Consider the following 12,519-nt stretch of genomic DNA (forward strand, 5'->3'; position numbering starts at 1 on the left):
GCGATCGCAGCAGCGCACACTCGGAGCCACGCGCGCACTTGCACATTCAGACTCACATCCGCTACCCTCGCTCTCACACACGCTCTCCTTCATACACTTGCACACCCAGGCTCCAGCACGCACACAGAGCCAGAGCCAGTGCTCGGGCGCCACTTGACGGTGGCGAGGCTGCTTAAGGGCACTGCTTTTATGATTCGCGTGGTTCTCTCTGGCCTGCTGTTGTGAGCCGCTGGGAGACCCAGGCCCGAGGCCCAGATTCTCGAGGAGACTTGCAAGGGTTTTGGGGCAGGTGCCAGGTGTGAGTGCCAGCAGGCCTGACTCCTAGAGCGTGAGCTATCCCTGTTGGGCCAGCAGCCCTGGTGGCCAGAGCACAAGGCCAGGTTTGGAGGGTGGTCGCCACAGGATGTGCAGCAGCAAAGCCATGGCCTGTGGTCCCTGGAGCTGGCTCAAAGAATGTGTGTGTGGGGAGCTTTGGCTAATCTGAAAGGAAGGCTTCCAAAAGTCTGTGGGCTTGTGGGGGGTGGGGAGAACCAGGTGGGTGGCTCTCTTCACTGTCACATCATTCTCCAAAGTTAGGCAGTGGCTGGGCAGGGAGACGTGACAATGGTAACCATCTGGATGAAGTCCATGTTCTAGACATTGTGCCAGGATGTGTGGTGTGGTAGTGTGGGCCCAGGCATGGTGACAGAAATTCCTGCTCCACTACTTACCAGTGCAAGTGACTTAGCCACTCTACACCTTGGTCTCATCATCTATAAAGTGTGAGTAGTCACAGTGCAGCTGTGAGAATTCCATAAGATCATACCTAGAAAGTGTTTGAGTGCCTGACTAGCTGTTGGTGCCCTGGAAATATTACTTATTGGCATCATTATTTTATATATATCTATTATATATGATATATATATATGTTTTATATATATATATTTACAAGTCCCTTTCCAAGTTGGTATTTTAATTTCTTTACTTGATGGGTACTGGAACAGGCTCAGAGAGAAGAAATAACTCTCCCAAGATCACATAGCCAGGAGGCAGGTGACTGGGCCAGGAGGAGCCCTGGTCATGTGGCTGCAGAACTGGGGCTCCTATCCCTGGGCCATTTGACTTCCTTCAGGCATGTGTGCCCTTCACTTTTTGGTGAAGCACTTCCTTGAAAGACCCAGCAACAGGAGATGGAGTGTGTCAGACTCCGAGGGTCCCTGGGCTTGGCTTCCAGACCAGACCTGGAGCCAGGGCAGAAGCTGCCAGTTTCTTCCAGCTCACACAGCTCTGTGCTGTCAGCCCAGTGGCCCCCTGGGAGCTCAAGTGCCAGAGAGGATCCCGGGGTGATGGGTTGGGCAGGCTGCTGAGGATTAGAGTGGGAAGAATCTCTGCTGTCTCCTCCTACTTGGAGAGCCTTGGCTGCCTTGAGGGGAAGCTGAGCCATGAAGAGCCAGCAGAGCCCGTGAATTGGCTTCAGGCCATGTCCTGAGTCCTGTGCAAGCAGTTGTAACTATAGTTAAAGCAAGGCCAACAGATGGACACTGGGTTAATGCAGAGGATAAGTGCAAGGGAGTGATTTTGGCATTTACGTTAATTTTTTAAAGTTTAAAATTATTTTTTCTTAATACAAAATTAGCATGTTTGTTACAGAAAACACAGCAGAAGAAAACATAAAAAATACACACACAATTCCACCCACTCAGCAATCTACACCAAGATGCTACAGTGTTATCTTTGCAAACCCTTCTGTCTTTGCTTCCATGCAAGCACACAAATGGGATCAGCATGCATGTCCTGTTTAATAACTGGCTTGTTTTACCTATCGCTATATCAACAGCATTGTTCCATGTGACTGGTTGTGCTTCTACAATATCTCTTTTAATGCTGTTGTTTGAGGCCATATAGTATAATGGCTAAGAGCTTGGTGTCTAGAGTCAGACTGCCTTGGGTGTGAATCCTAGCTGTGTGACCTTGGCTTGTAACCTAATCCTTTTAGGTATTGATTTTCTTATCTGTGAGATGGGAATGGTAATTGTACCTACAGCATAGTGAGAGTTAAATAAGATGGTGCATATAAAGCTTTTAAGGTGGTCTGTTGCACAGAGTAAGTGCTCAATAAGTACTATTAGTAGTAGTATTTTGGTTGCAGTGTATTCCATTGTACAGATGCACCATAATTACTTTAAGTAATTACTCCCTGCTGGACATTTGGATGATTTTGAATGATATATTTTTACAAGCAGTGCTGTGTGACAAATATTGTTGTAGCTTAGTTTTGAAGTAGCCCTTTAAAACTTGAATTATGTCTCAGAAATAGAGTCACTGGGCTGTGGGGCATGCGCATTTTAAGGCTTTTAACAAATTGCCCTCCAAAAAATATAGTACTTTGTTATTCTGCAAAAGGAATTTCTTTCTTTCTCTCTCTCTTTTTTTTTTTTTTTTTTTTGGCTGTGTTGGGTAGCAGGGGCTACTTTTCGTTGCGGTGCGCAGGCTTCTCACTGCGGTGGCTTCTCTTGTTGCTCTAGGCCACGCAGGCTTCAGTAGTTGTGGTGCGCGGGCTCAGTAGCTCTGCGGCATGTGGGCCGACTCTCAACCACTGCACCACCAGGGAAGTCCCAGGAATTTCTTTAATACCAAGCTTTTGCAGAGCACGTGAAATATATATCTATATATTTAACAACGTTATTTTTATCACATTTGTTTCAAGAATATGCTGATTAATTAAGTGGGATCTAACAGCACTAAGGATCATGGGTGCTGTGCTGTAATAGGAAAAAGTAGTTGACCCTAAAAATAGGGACCAATGTTTCCCAACTTCCTGGGCCAGACCAGAGGTCAGACATTCCAGTGTTTTGTCCCCATTTGTAAGCCTTAGTCTATGTATGCTCATCTTTGGTTTGCAAAATACAGCCATTGTATCTTTGCAAACAGAGCTTATCCCCGTTTGTGTGAGCAATTCTGGGGCTGTGGGTCTAGGAGAGGATGGGGGCCCCTGCTGCTGGTGGGTCTGTGGGTGAAGCTGCTCAACTGGGAGAGGGAAGAGGGGCTTGACCCTGACTTCAGGCACAGACTTTCTACTGAGCTCAAGTGGGGAGTCTTTGAGTAGGTGGAGGTTCACATGGGCGAGGTAGTTCTTTGCACATACAATGGCACCACGTGATTCAAGTGGATCCCAGGGGTATAGTGAAGGACTACACATGTGTCCTGCCCTCTGGAGCACAATCCAGTGTGTATGCGTGTGCGTATGTGTGACGGTGCCAGAAGCTGTTTACAGTCATGCTGGGTTCTATGGAAGAGGTAGATGCAAGGTGTGGGGGGCACAGAGGAGGGAGGAAGTAGAAGTAGGAAGCCATTCCTTGAGGGCTGAGACTCTGGGGATTTCCATATTTGTCATGTTCACATTGATTAAGCACCCACTGAATGCCAGGTTCTGTGCAGCGTGCTAGGGATTTACAATGAGCAGAGGCAGACGTGTGCCTATCCCAAAGGAGCACAGAGTCTAGTGGAGAAGATAGACATTAATCAAATGACCAGAGACACCCATGAGATTACCCCAGAGCTAGGTGTGATGAAGGGAAGCTGGTGTTATGAGACTCACCAGGGGATCTGACCAAGGAAGTACCCGTTGGGTTGGCATCTGAAGGAGTTCACCAGTTGACAATGGGAGGGAGGGCATTCCTGCCCCTTTACAGTCCCTGCTCCTCACACAATGATCTTCTGGGGGACCCCCTGCTCAAAGCCCTTCTGGCTCCTGATCTCACCCAGAGTCCCACTCAAGTCCTCAGCAGGGCTCTATGGGGCCTCATGACCAGCATCTACCACTCTCCCCATGGCTGTGCTCCACCACACTGCCTTGTCTTATCCCTCAGACATGCCCAACCTGTCCCCATCTCAGCATCTTTCTGCTTGCTGGCCCCTCTGCCCAAACTGCTTCCCTAGCCAGATGTTGGTGTGTGACCCTCTTCTCCTTCCTGAAACCTCAGCTTGAATATTCACTCTTTAGACCCCATCACACTAGCATCCCTGCCCCGCGCCCCCCACCAGCAGTCACTCTGTGCACCGTTGACCGATTTTAATTTTTACGCTGTATGTACAACAACTTCACATTGTGCTATTTTCATGTTTGTTCTGGAGTGTATTGTGGGTCATCCTCTGATCTCCTCGTTCTGTGAAGTAGGTACTGGGTCTATCTTGCTTGTCCTTTGTGCCTGCAGCAGTGTGTGGCACATAGTAGGGGCTCATTCCATATCTTTTAAGTAAATTTAAAAAAGCATGTTTCAGAAAAAAGCCCAGGGGTGTGAGAGAGCACTGCTGAATTCAGGCTGTGTAGACTACAAGGTCATGGGTGTGCGTGTGTGTATGTGTGTGTGTAGGGGATGGGTAAGGGTGGCCATTGGCAAGGCCATGTTCCCAGGAAAGCCAGTTCTTCCCCAGGGCATTGGCTCTAGAAAAGAGGTCGCTGAGAGGAGGAGGAGGTGAATGAGCAGGAGTGTGGCTTTCAAGGAAACCCCGCAGGTATCTGGACACCACCTCCTAGGTCTACTGAGAATTTGCATCTTGACTGGTCAAGGCTGGTTTCCTGTCCTGGGAGCTGGGAGACATTTGGATTCCTCTCCGCCCCACCCCAGTTCTTCCCAGGACTGAACTTCTCAGAGCGGGGAGTCCCTTTGTGCTTCCCTGACGGTACAAGGCCATCCTAGACTCCAGAACTGGAAGGGACTGACGCCCCATCTAGCCATTATTGTACAGATGAGGAAGCTGAGGTCCAGAAATGGGGTGGCTTCACACAAGCCTTCCAGAGCATGAATGTCAGCCTTGTCCTGCCCCCAACTTCTTAGAACATAGTGAGATCCTGGGCTCCAGAGACCTGTTCGGTCCTGTCACCACTCATTACATGTGGGGAACCTCAAAATACCTGCTCCTATTGGGTAGTATAGCTGCTAGCTGAATGCAAGCCTGGTGGGTGCCCCTTCTTCTCTAGCCACCCCCTCTGCTGGAGGTCTACATGCCTCTCTCTGAGAGTCCAACCTATGGAACCTGGGGCAGTCAGCTGCCTCATCTTTGCTTGTTCTTCTTTAGCACAGTCCTGCATACTGATCCCCTTCCCAGGGCCTTGCTCTGAGGTGGAGGGGATGTAGGGCTAAGGTCCCCCAAGTTCTTTATGCTTGGAATGTTTAGGGAACCTGAGCAGCATAAGCCCAGAGGAAATGGTGCAGGGCATAGGCAGGTGGTGTTCAATTAGGCTCCGGGCAGCCCTGTGGCAGCAGAGGGTTAACTGAGGGTGCTGCGGATTTCCCCAAACACACGAGAAAATGCTTGCAGCAAATATGACAAACCAAAAATGAGCATTTATTCATTCAGTACTACCTCACTGAAGACAAGCATCTTTACTATATTAAGAATGCCAGCAAAGATATTTTCAAAGAAGGCCCTAATGTATAAATGAGCAAAGGACATCAAAGGACAATTCAGGGGGAAAACAGAAAGAAAAGCAGTTATTAAACAACTCATAAAAAATGTACATCCTCATTAACAATCAAGGAAAAGCACATTAATGCTGTAGTATCATGGCAACTCTGTTTTGGTCCTGCTCAATAATGAAATATTTATTTTAAATAGTAACATCCAAAGCTGCAAATTGAGGAAAAGCCACTTAACTTTTACTGGTGGGACAAGATTTGGGGAAACCTTATTTATAGTATGTATCCAGAAGGTTTGAAGTAAACTATTTCATCCTTTTAATCCACTTCAGAAAATCTATTTTAAAAGTTGGTAAAGGAGCAATGCCACATGCAAAGATATTTCTTGTTAAAAATAGTTAACCTGAATGCCCAGCACTGGGAGAATTGGTTAAGTAAACAATGAAAGCTTTAAATGAAATATTATACTGGTATGAAGACTCATGATTACAGAATCTGTGGAATTCCATGGAGTAAATGCTTATGCAGTAAGTGGAGACAACATAAGGTCATGTAAACACGGTGACTTCAAGTATGTAAAACAGCAACCGCTGTATAAAGGATGGCAAAGAAAGAGATACAAACGTCTTTCTCTTTGAGTGGTAGGACTTTGGGCATCATTTAAAAGCTTCTCTCCTTGCTTTCTAATTTATTCGAAAGTTCGTATCATAAAGGGAACACAGGAGCATTCACTCAACACAGTGAGGCCTGGGGCAGCCTTAACTCCATTTGGGGCGATGGGCATGTCCCAGTAGCTGGCACCGCAGAAGAGGTACGTGGAGTCCTCGGCAGTGCAGATGAGCACCGCGCTGAGAGCCCAGGCCCCGTCTGCAGCGCTGTCCCTGCTTCACTTGGCATGGCTCACTGACCTGTCCCAGCAGGCCTCCCCCTGCCTTGTTCTGCCTCGCCTGATCACTGCTTCCTGTTGGCAGCGGGGTCCTAGCTTCTGTGGAGGTCCTGCCAAGCCTTGTCTCCTGACGCGGGTCCCGGCGCTGCCCGCAAGCCTGCGCTGCCCCTGAGCCCCTGCCGGCCTCCAGCCACACCCTCGTCCTCTATTCTTCAGTTCCTGGAAAGCTCTAAGCTGCTTCCCAACTCAAGGCCTTTGCTGGCTGCCTGCTCTGCGCAAAGACTCCTGCCTTTGCCCCTGAGCCAGACTGGCTGCTGTTTTACCTCGCGAATCTGCAAAGAGGTCGTTTCACAGGGACGCCTTCCCTGACTGGGCACATCTGCCCCTCCCCTCCCCTCTGCTGTCCCAGTCTGGGAGAGCCCATGGCTGTCAGCATGCTCCATAGCCCCATTTTCTCTTTAGTACAACTCCTCACATCTACAAGTCTCCTTCAAGGTTTTCCCTATCAGTCTATGAGCTCCAAAGGGGAGGGTGGCTGTTCCGTGTCTTTCTTGTTTACTCCAGTACCCCAGCACCAGCTCAGGGCCTGGCACACAGTAGGTGCTCAATGCATGAATGAATGATGAATAAATGAATGTGTATCACAGTTAACTGCAGTCTAGTGAGTTCTGGAGTCAGACTTTCTGGCTTAGAATCCTAGACTACCACTGTGCCTCTGCTTCCTCATCTTTAAAAAGAGGATAGTAATAATAATATTACAAATGGACTGCGGTGAGAGTTAAATGAACTAACATAGGACAAGCATGGAGCATAGTGTTTTGCTGCATAGTAAGTGCTCCGTAATTGTCTGTTCTTGTTTTATTTTATTATTATTATTATTATTATTATTAAATCTCCTAGACTCACCCGCCCACCCCCAATTTGTGGGTTTGCTTGGCTAATTCCTTTTGCTTTATATGTATAAAATGCTTATATAACATTTACTCTGTGTCAAGGACTGTTTTAAATGCTAAACAAATATTAATTTATTCAATCCTCATAATAACCACATCACGTAGGTTTTACCCACTTTACAGGTGGGAAACCGAGGCACAGAGAAGGTAAGAAACTTGCCCAAGATGACTGGCAAGTAGCAGAACTGATCTTTGACTCCAAGCAGTCTAGCTCTAGAGATCTGCTCAGAACAGCCATATGCTGTCTCCTAGTGGGAGGGAATGGGGAAATACTCCCTCATCTTTTGCCCAGGTCCCACCACTGCTTTCCTCTCCCTGCTGCTGGCCTCTGGTCCTGAGCTCTTCTCCTTGGAGGGTATCCCAGAGTTCCCATCCAGCTGGGGTTGCCAGGTTTAGCAAACACAAATACAGGATGCCCATGCAATATTTGGGGGCACATTTATACTAAAATGTGTTCAGTGTTTATTGGAAATTCAAATTTAACTGAGATTCCTATATTTTAACTGGTAAATATCACCCTATATCTAGCACCAGAGGGTGGCAGCATGGTTTTGGGCCAGTCACCTTCAAGTGGTGGTTGCAGACACACAGACGTGGAGTGCCCTGGGGTCTGTCATGGTAGGGGTGGGAAGGGGACGGATAGGCACAATTGTGAACTCTCTTGGAGGGCAGAGTGGGCCTTTAGGCTCTCGTGGAGAAGGAGGAAGATTTCATACAGGCAGGCGATGATCAAGGAAGACCTTACAGGTGGAGGCAACAGTTTAAGCAACGGCTCAGGGAAGGTCAAGGGCACGCTAGTCAACAGAGCATGGAGAGTGCAGGGCAGGGATTGCGGTGGGGGAGGGTTGGAAGACTGAATACGTAGATCATGGCCATATTGTGCAGGGCCTTGTGGGGGGGTGCTGAGGAGTCTGGGCTTCATCACCTGGGTCATAAGGATCCACTGGAGAACGTCAAGCAGGAGGGCTATATGATTAGGTTTTGCCTCTTAGGAAGATCTATTGGGTAAAGAAGGGATGACAGAGCTGGAGGTGGGAGGCAAGAGAAATCCCCCCCAAAGGGCAGGGGATAAGCACGTTGTATACTTATTCCTGGAATTCCTTGCCTTTTCCTGAAAAAAGTAATGCATAGAGGGAGAATAAAAGATGGTTCTCAGTCCTGTTTGTTATCCAGAGGGAGATGTTTGTGATGTTGGTGTTTTCATTTCTACCAACCCTCTGTCAGTGGGTCTCTAGCACCCAGAGGAAGGAGCACAGCAGAAGGAAGGATGTGATTGGGTCTGGGGTGAGGGTGGGGTTGTTCCTAATTTGCTTCTAAATCAGTGTCTCGGGCAGATGCAGGAGGACAAGGTCGAAGGCGTTGCTCAGAGGATGTACCTGCCAGGTGAACATTAGTCTTAACTAATCTTGTGTGAAGAACACTCTTCAAGCAACTGTCTGAGATACATTGCAGTTTTCTGTCTTAGCAACTAGTCATTGCTTCTGAACACATACAGGTTCCTAACAGTGAGAGATTTAAGGCTGTAAAAGAATTGTCATAAACAGCTCCCTGGAGCCAAGAGCACACCCCAGATTTTAAGCACATAATGGAATCATATCAAAAAGCATGGAGGGGCGGCAGGAACCATAAATCCTCCAAGTGCAAGATCTGTCCATTGTGAAACTTGTGCAGAAGGGAAACCAGATGTGGATGTTGGGGACAGAGGCAGCAGGAAGGATCGAGGCAGCAGGAGCTCTTGGGGCTGGAGACACGGAGGAAAGGGCCCTGTGCACAGGGAGATGCCGCCCACTGAGAGCTGGCAGAGGCTCAGGCCTGGGAAGCAGGGCAGGTTTGTCCCGGTTTGTGTGGCTGGGGGGTCTGGCATCAAAGGGAAAAGGCAGAGGCTGAAACTAACGGTGCTTGTTGCTGCTTCTTCAGCTGGACCAACACAAGCATTTCATAAGCTTTTCCAGAATTTGTGCCATTGAAGACACAACACTTGGAGCAGTTCTTTAACAATGGGTTTGAAATATTACAAAAAAGACTAACTTTGTTTATCATGTAGAGGAAAAGAGTTACTAACATGTGGAAATCCCTTTGGATGGGGTAAAAGTGTGTTTGCCCAAGTGGTCCTCCTTGGCCTGAGATGGAGGAGGGGGGATATATTTTATTCTGATGTGCCAAGTCCTTTGACAACATCAAGGTAAACACTTGCTGAGCACCCACACTGTGCCAGGCACCGTGCGGGGCTGCAGGGGCTGCAAGGAGTCTGGCAGCTCCTCAAGATGCCTGCCGTGGAGGGGGACAAAGGCCAGCAGGTTGGGAGGAATCCTTGAAATGGGCTCCTGACATGAGTTCTGATTTCAGAGGGGACGATGGGGCAGTCCCATTCAGAGAGGGGGCAGGAGAGCGGTCGTAGAGTAGGTAGGCTTGAAATGGACCTTGAAGGGTACGAGGGATTTATACAGGCAGAGAAGGGGTGACAGAAGGGTGGGCCACAGGGACAGAACAGCAGCGGTAAAGGCCTGGAGGCCAGAAAGGGTGTGATGAGTCAGGGAGTAGCTCTCAGATGATAGAGCATAAGAAGAGGGGTTGTGGGCAATGGAGAGCCTTGAATGCTGGTGTCACAAACTCATAATTAAGTTGGCTGGAAAATTGGATTTGGTGCCTGGATCTGTTTGAGATCACTTCAACTACCATCTCTGAAAAAATAAAAATAAAAATAAAAAAGAGCAAACTTCCTAAACGAAACAGCTATACTATTCTGAAAACAGTACAACAGTACTGAAGAGAAGAAAGGGTACCATGGAGCCTTCTACTCTACCAAGAGCCAGTCCAGTCTGAGCCCATGCAGACTTTCACATAATTACAATTATACTGTACAATTGTGTATACTTGTCTTTCTGTGTACACATTATGTCATAACCACTCCTGCCCTATTTAATCCCCTCTTTAAATGGCCTAGGGAGGCTTAAAAGGACCCTGGGGTAAAATAGACTTTCTGAAATGTGAACAATTCCCAGGTTGGTGGTTTTAGTTTGCGGTTCTCAAAAAGTTTCTCCAGTTCTTATCTGCAATGGTTTGGAGAGCCCTTGAGGCCTTTCTCCCTTATTTCACTTAAGCACATATCCCCATAGTGCCAGGAAAAGTGACCCTGTGTCACCACTTGCCCAGGTCCCCAGCAGGTGGCTGGGTTGAGCTGAAAAACGCCACATAGCAGGACTGGGATTCACGGTGGGGCTCTGGGAATACCCCTTCATACAGCAGGCATCGGGCCCAGTCCTGCAGGGCCCCAGGTCAACTTTCCAAAAGTCAGTATGCTGAACAGCCAAGGCACTGAAACATCAGTCTACCAGAACTCGGTTTCTGGTCACTACTAGTGACATTTATGGGTGTTTGGGTCTTGCCGAGGCTGCCCATTTTCAGTGTATTTGGTGGTTGACACATTCTTATGTAGTTTGAATTTTGGGTGTCTTTTTTTTTTTTTTTTTTTCGGTACTTTTTGGCCAAGACACGTAGCTTGTGGGATCTTAGCTCCCACACCAGGGATTGATCCTGCACCCTGGCCATGGCTCACGGGCCCAGCCGCTCCGCGGCATGTGGGATCTTCCCGGACCGGGACATGAACCCATGTCCCCTGCATCGGCAGGTGGACTCTCAACCACTGCGCCATCAGGGAAGCCCTGGGTGTCTTGTGTGTTGCAAAAAGGAAAATTTTCTAGATGAATTTTCAGTCCAGCCTGTTAGTTCTCCTGACTCAGTAAATCCCCTGATTGGCTCTGTGAGAGGCAGAGAGAGGGACTGCATTTCTGGGAGTGTCTGGACAGTAGGGATTTGGGGTGTTCTCACCCAGGGCTCACACATATCCCTCCCATACCCATGGCAAGTTAAACCACTTTCTGGGAAAGTTGTCCTGGGGATGTAAGACCTCTAACTCAGAAGAGCTACATGGACCTGACTCTCATCAGGTGGGACCTCTCACCCTTCCTCCTCACACCCCCATGGGTAGCCGGGGGTCTGCCGTGGAGAGGAACTGGGAACTGCTCCGTGGTCCCTGACACCTTTGCTCCGTGTCTGGGTCTGTAAGACTGCTTGGAGCCCCCAAGAATCCACCACACTCCGCTCGCAAAGGAGCCCTTTATTTGTAGATTTTTTTAAAAAATGAAGTCACCTGGTGCCCTTAAGCTCTGGGCTTCTGAGAGGGCTGAGGGCCTGAGCTAGTGGAGGAGAACACAGAGCCTGCTGGGGGACTGTAAAGCTCGAGCATTTCCAGGGCTGCTGCTGGCGGACCCACACCCTCACCTCAACACCGGGGCTGGGGGCTGTGCTGCTCCCTATCCTGTGAAGGAGGGTGGGAGGCTTTGTAGCAAAGACAATAGCCTGGTTTTGTTGGACCTCAGATTCAGACACTCCATGGCCCTCAGCTGGGGTAGCCCACAAGGGTGTTTGCTGCAGGCTTACTATGTGCCAGGCCTTATGTAGTGGTGCCTCACACTCACTGTCTCTTCCAGTTTTCAACCCAGCCCCATGTGCAGCACGGTCCCCATTGACAGAATCAGTGATCTTCCTAAAGTTACTGAGCATCTGGGCAGAGCTGGGCTGACTCACATCTCCTTGACTCCAAGACCCATGTGCTGCCACAAGCATGATACTGCCCGCCCCTGCCCCCCCGCCCCGCCCATTCCCCCAGCATCATCTGACACTAAGGGAGGAGCTTCCAGATTGTCCAAGTGACAAGGCTCCAAAGCTCTCCCTTACCTGCAAGGTGGCTACGATTCCACTATTAGACTGCAATGCTCTGGGCGAAGGCATGGCCTCCCCCGGTGGTGATGCAAGTGCAAAGCATTAGAGAGTCATACAACACCCTTGCAGCCATTTTTGTGCCACCCTGCAGTGCAGGCATTCAGATCCCACTTTGGGAGAAAGAGAAACTGAGGCCCAGAGCAGAGAAGGGGCTTGCTCAGGTCACAGGAGTGGGGCAGCTTGTTCTTGGTTGTTTGCCTGATACTGACCACACGACCTGGTGCATCACCCAGATGTTCATGGGATGGTCCTTCTGTAAGGTGGAGGGTGACTAAGGCCCACACTTGTCTGTCACAGCTGTCTCCCTCGGCCCCCTCTGATTTCAGTGGTAGCTGTGTTGGGCAGTTCCCTGCCTCACTCGACCGCAAGTGTTCCTTGAATCCTCCTGATTTCTCCCCCAGAACCTTCTCCAGGCCTACGGGAGCTCCCATTGCCCTTATACCAGTACATCCTGGAAGCCTGGAAGGGTGGGTGGGTGGCCAGTTTATGCTTCTAGGGG

The sequence above is a fragment of the Physeter macrocephalus genome, chromosome 8 (genome assembly GCF_002837175.3).
Source record: "Physeter macrocephalus isolate SW-GA chromosome 8, ASM283717v5, whole genome shotgun sequence".
In the NCBI taxonomy this organism is placed as follows: Eukaryota; Metazoa; Chordata; class Mammalia; order Artiodactyla; family Physeteridae; genus Physeter; species Physeter macrocephalus.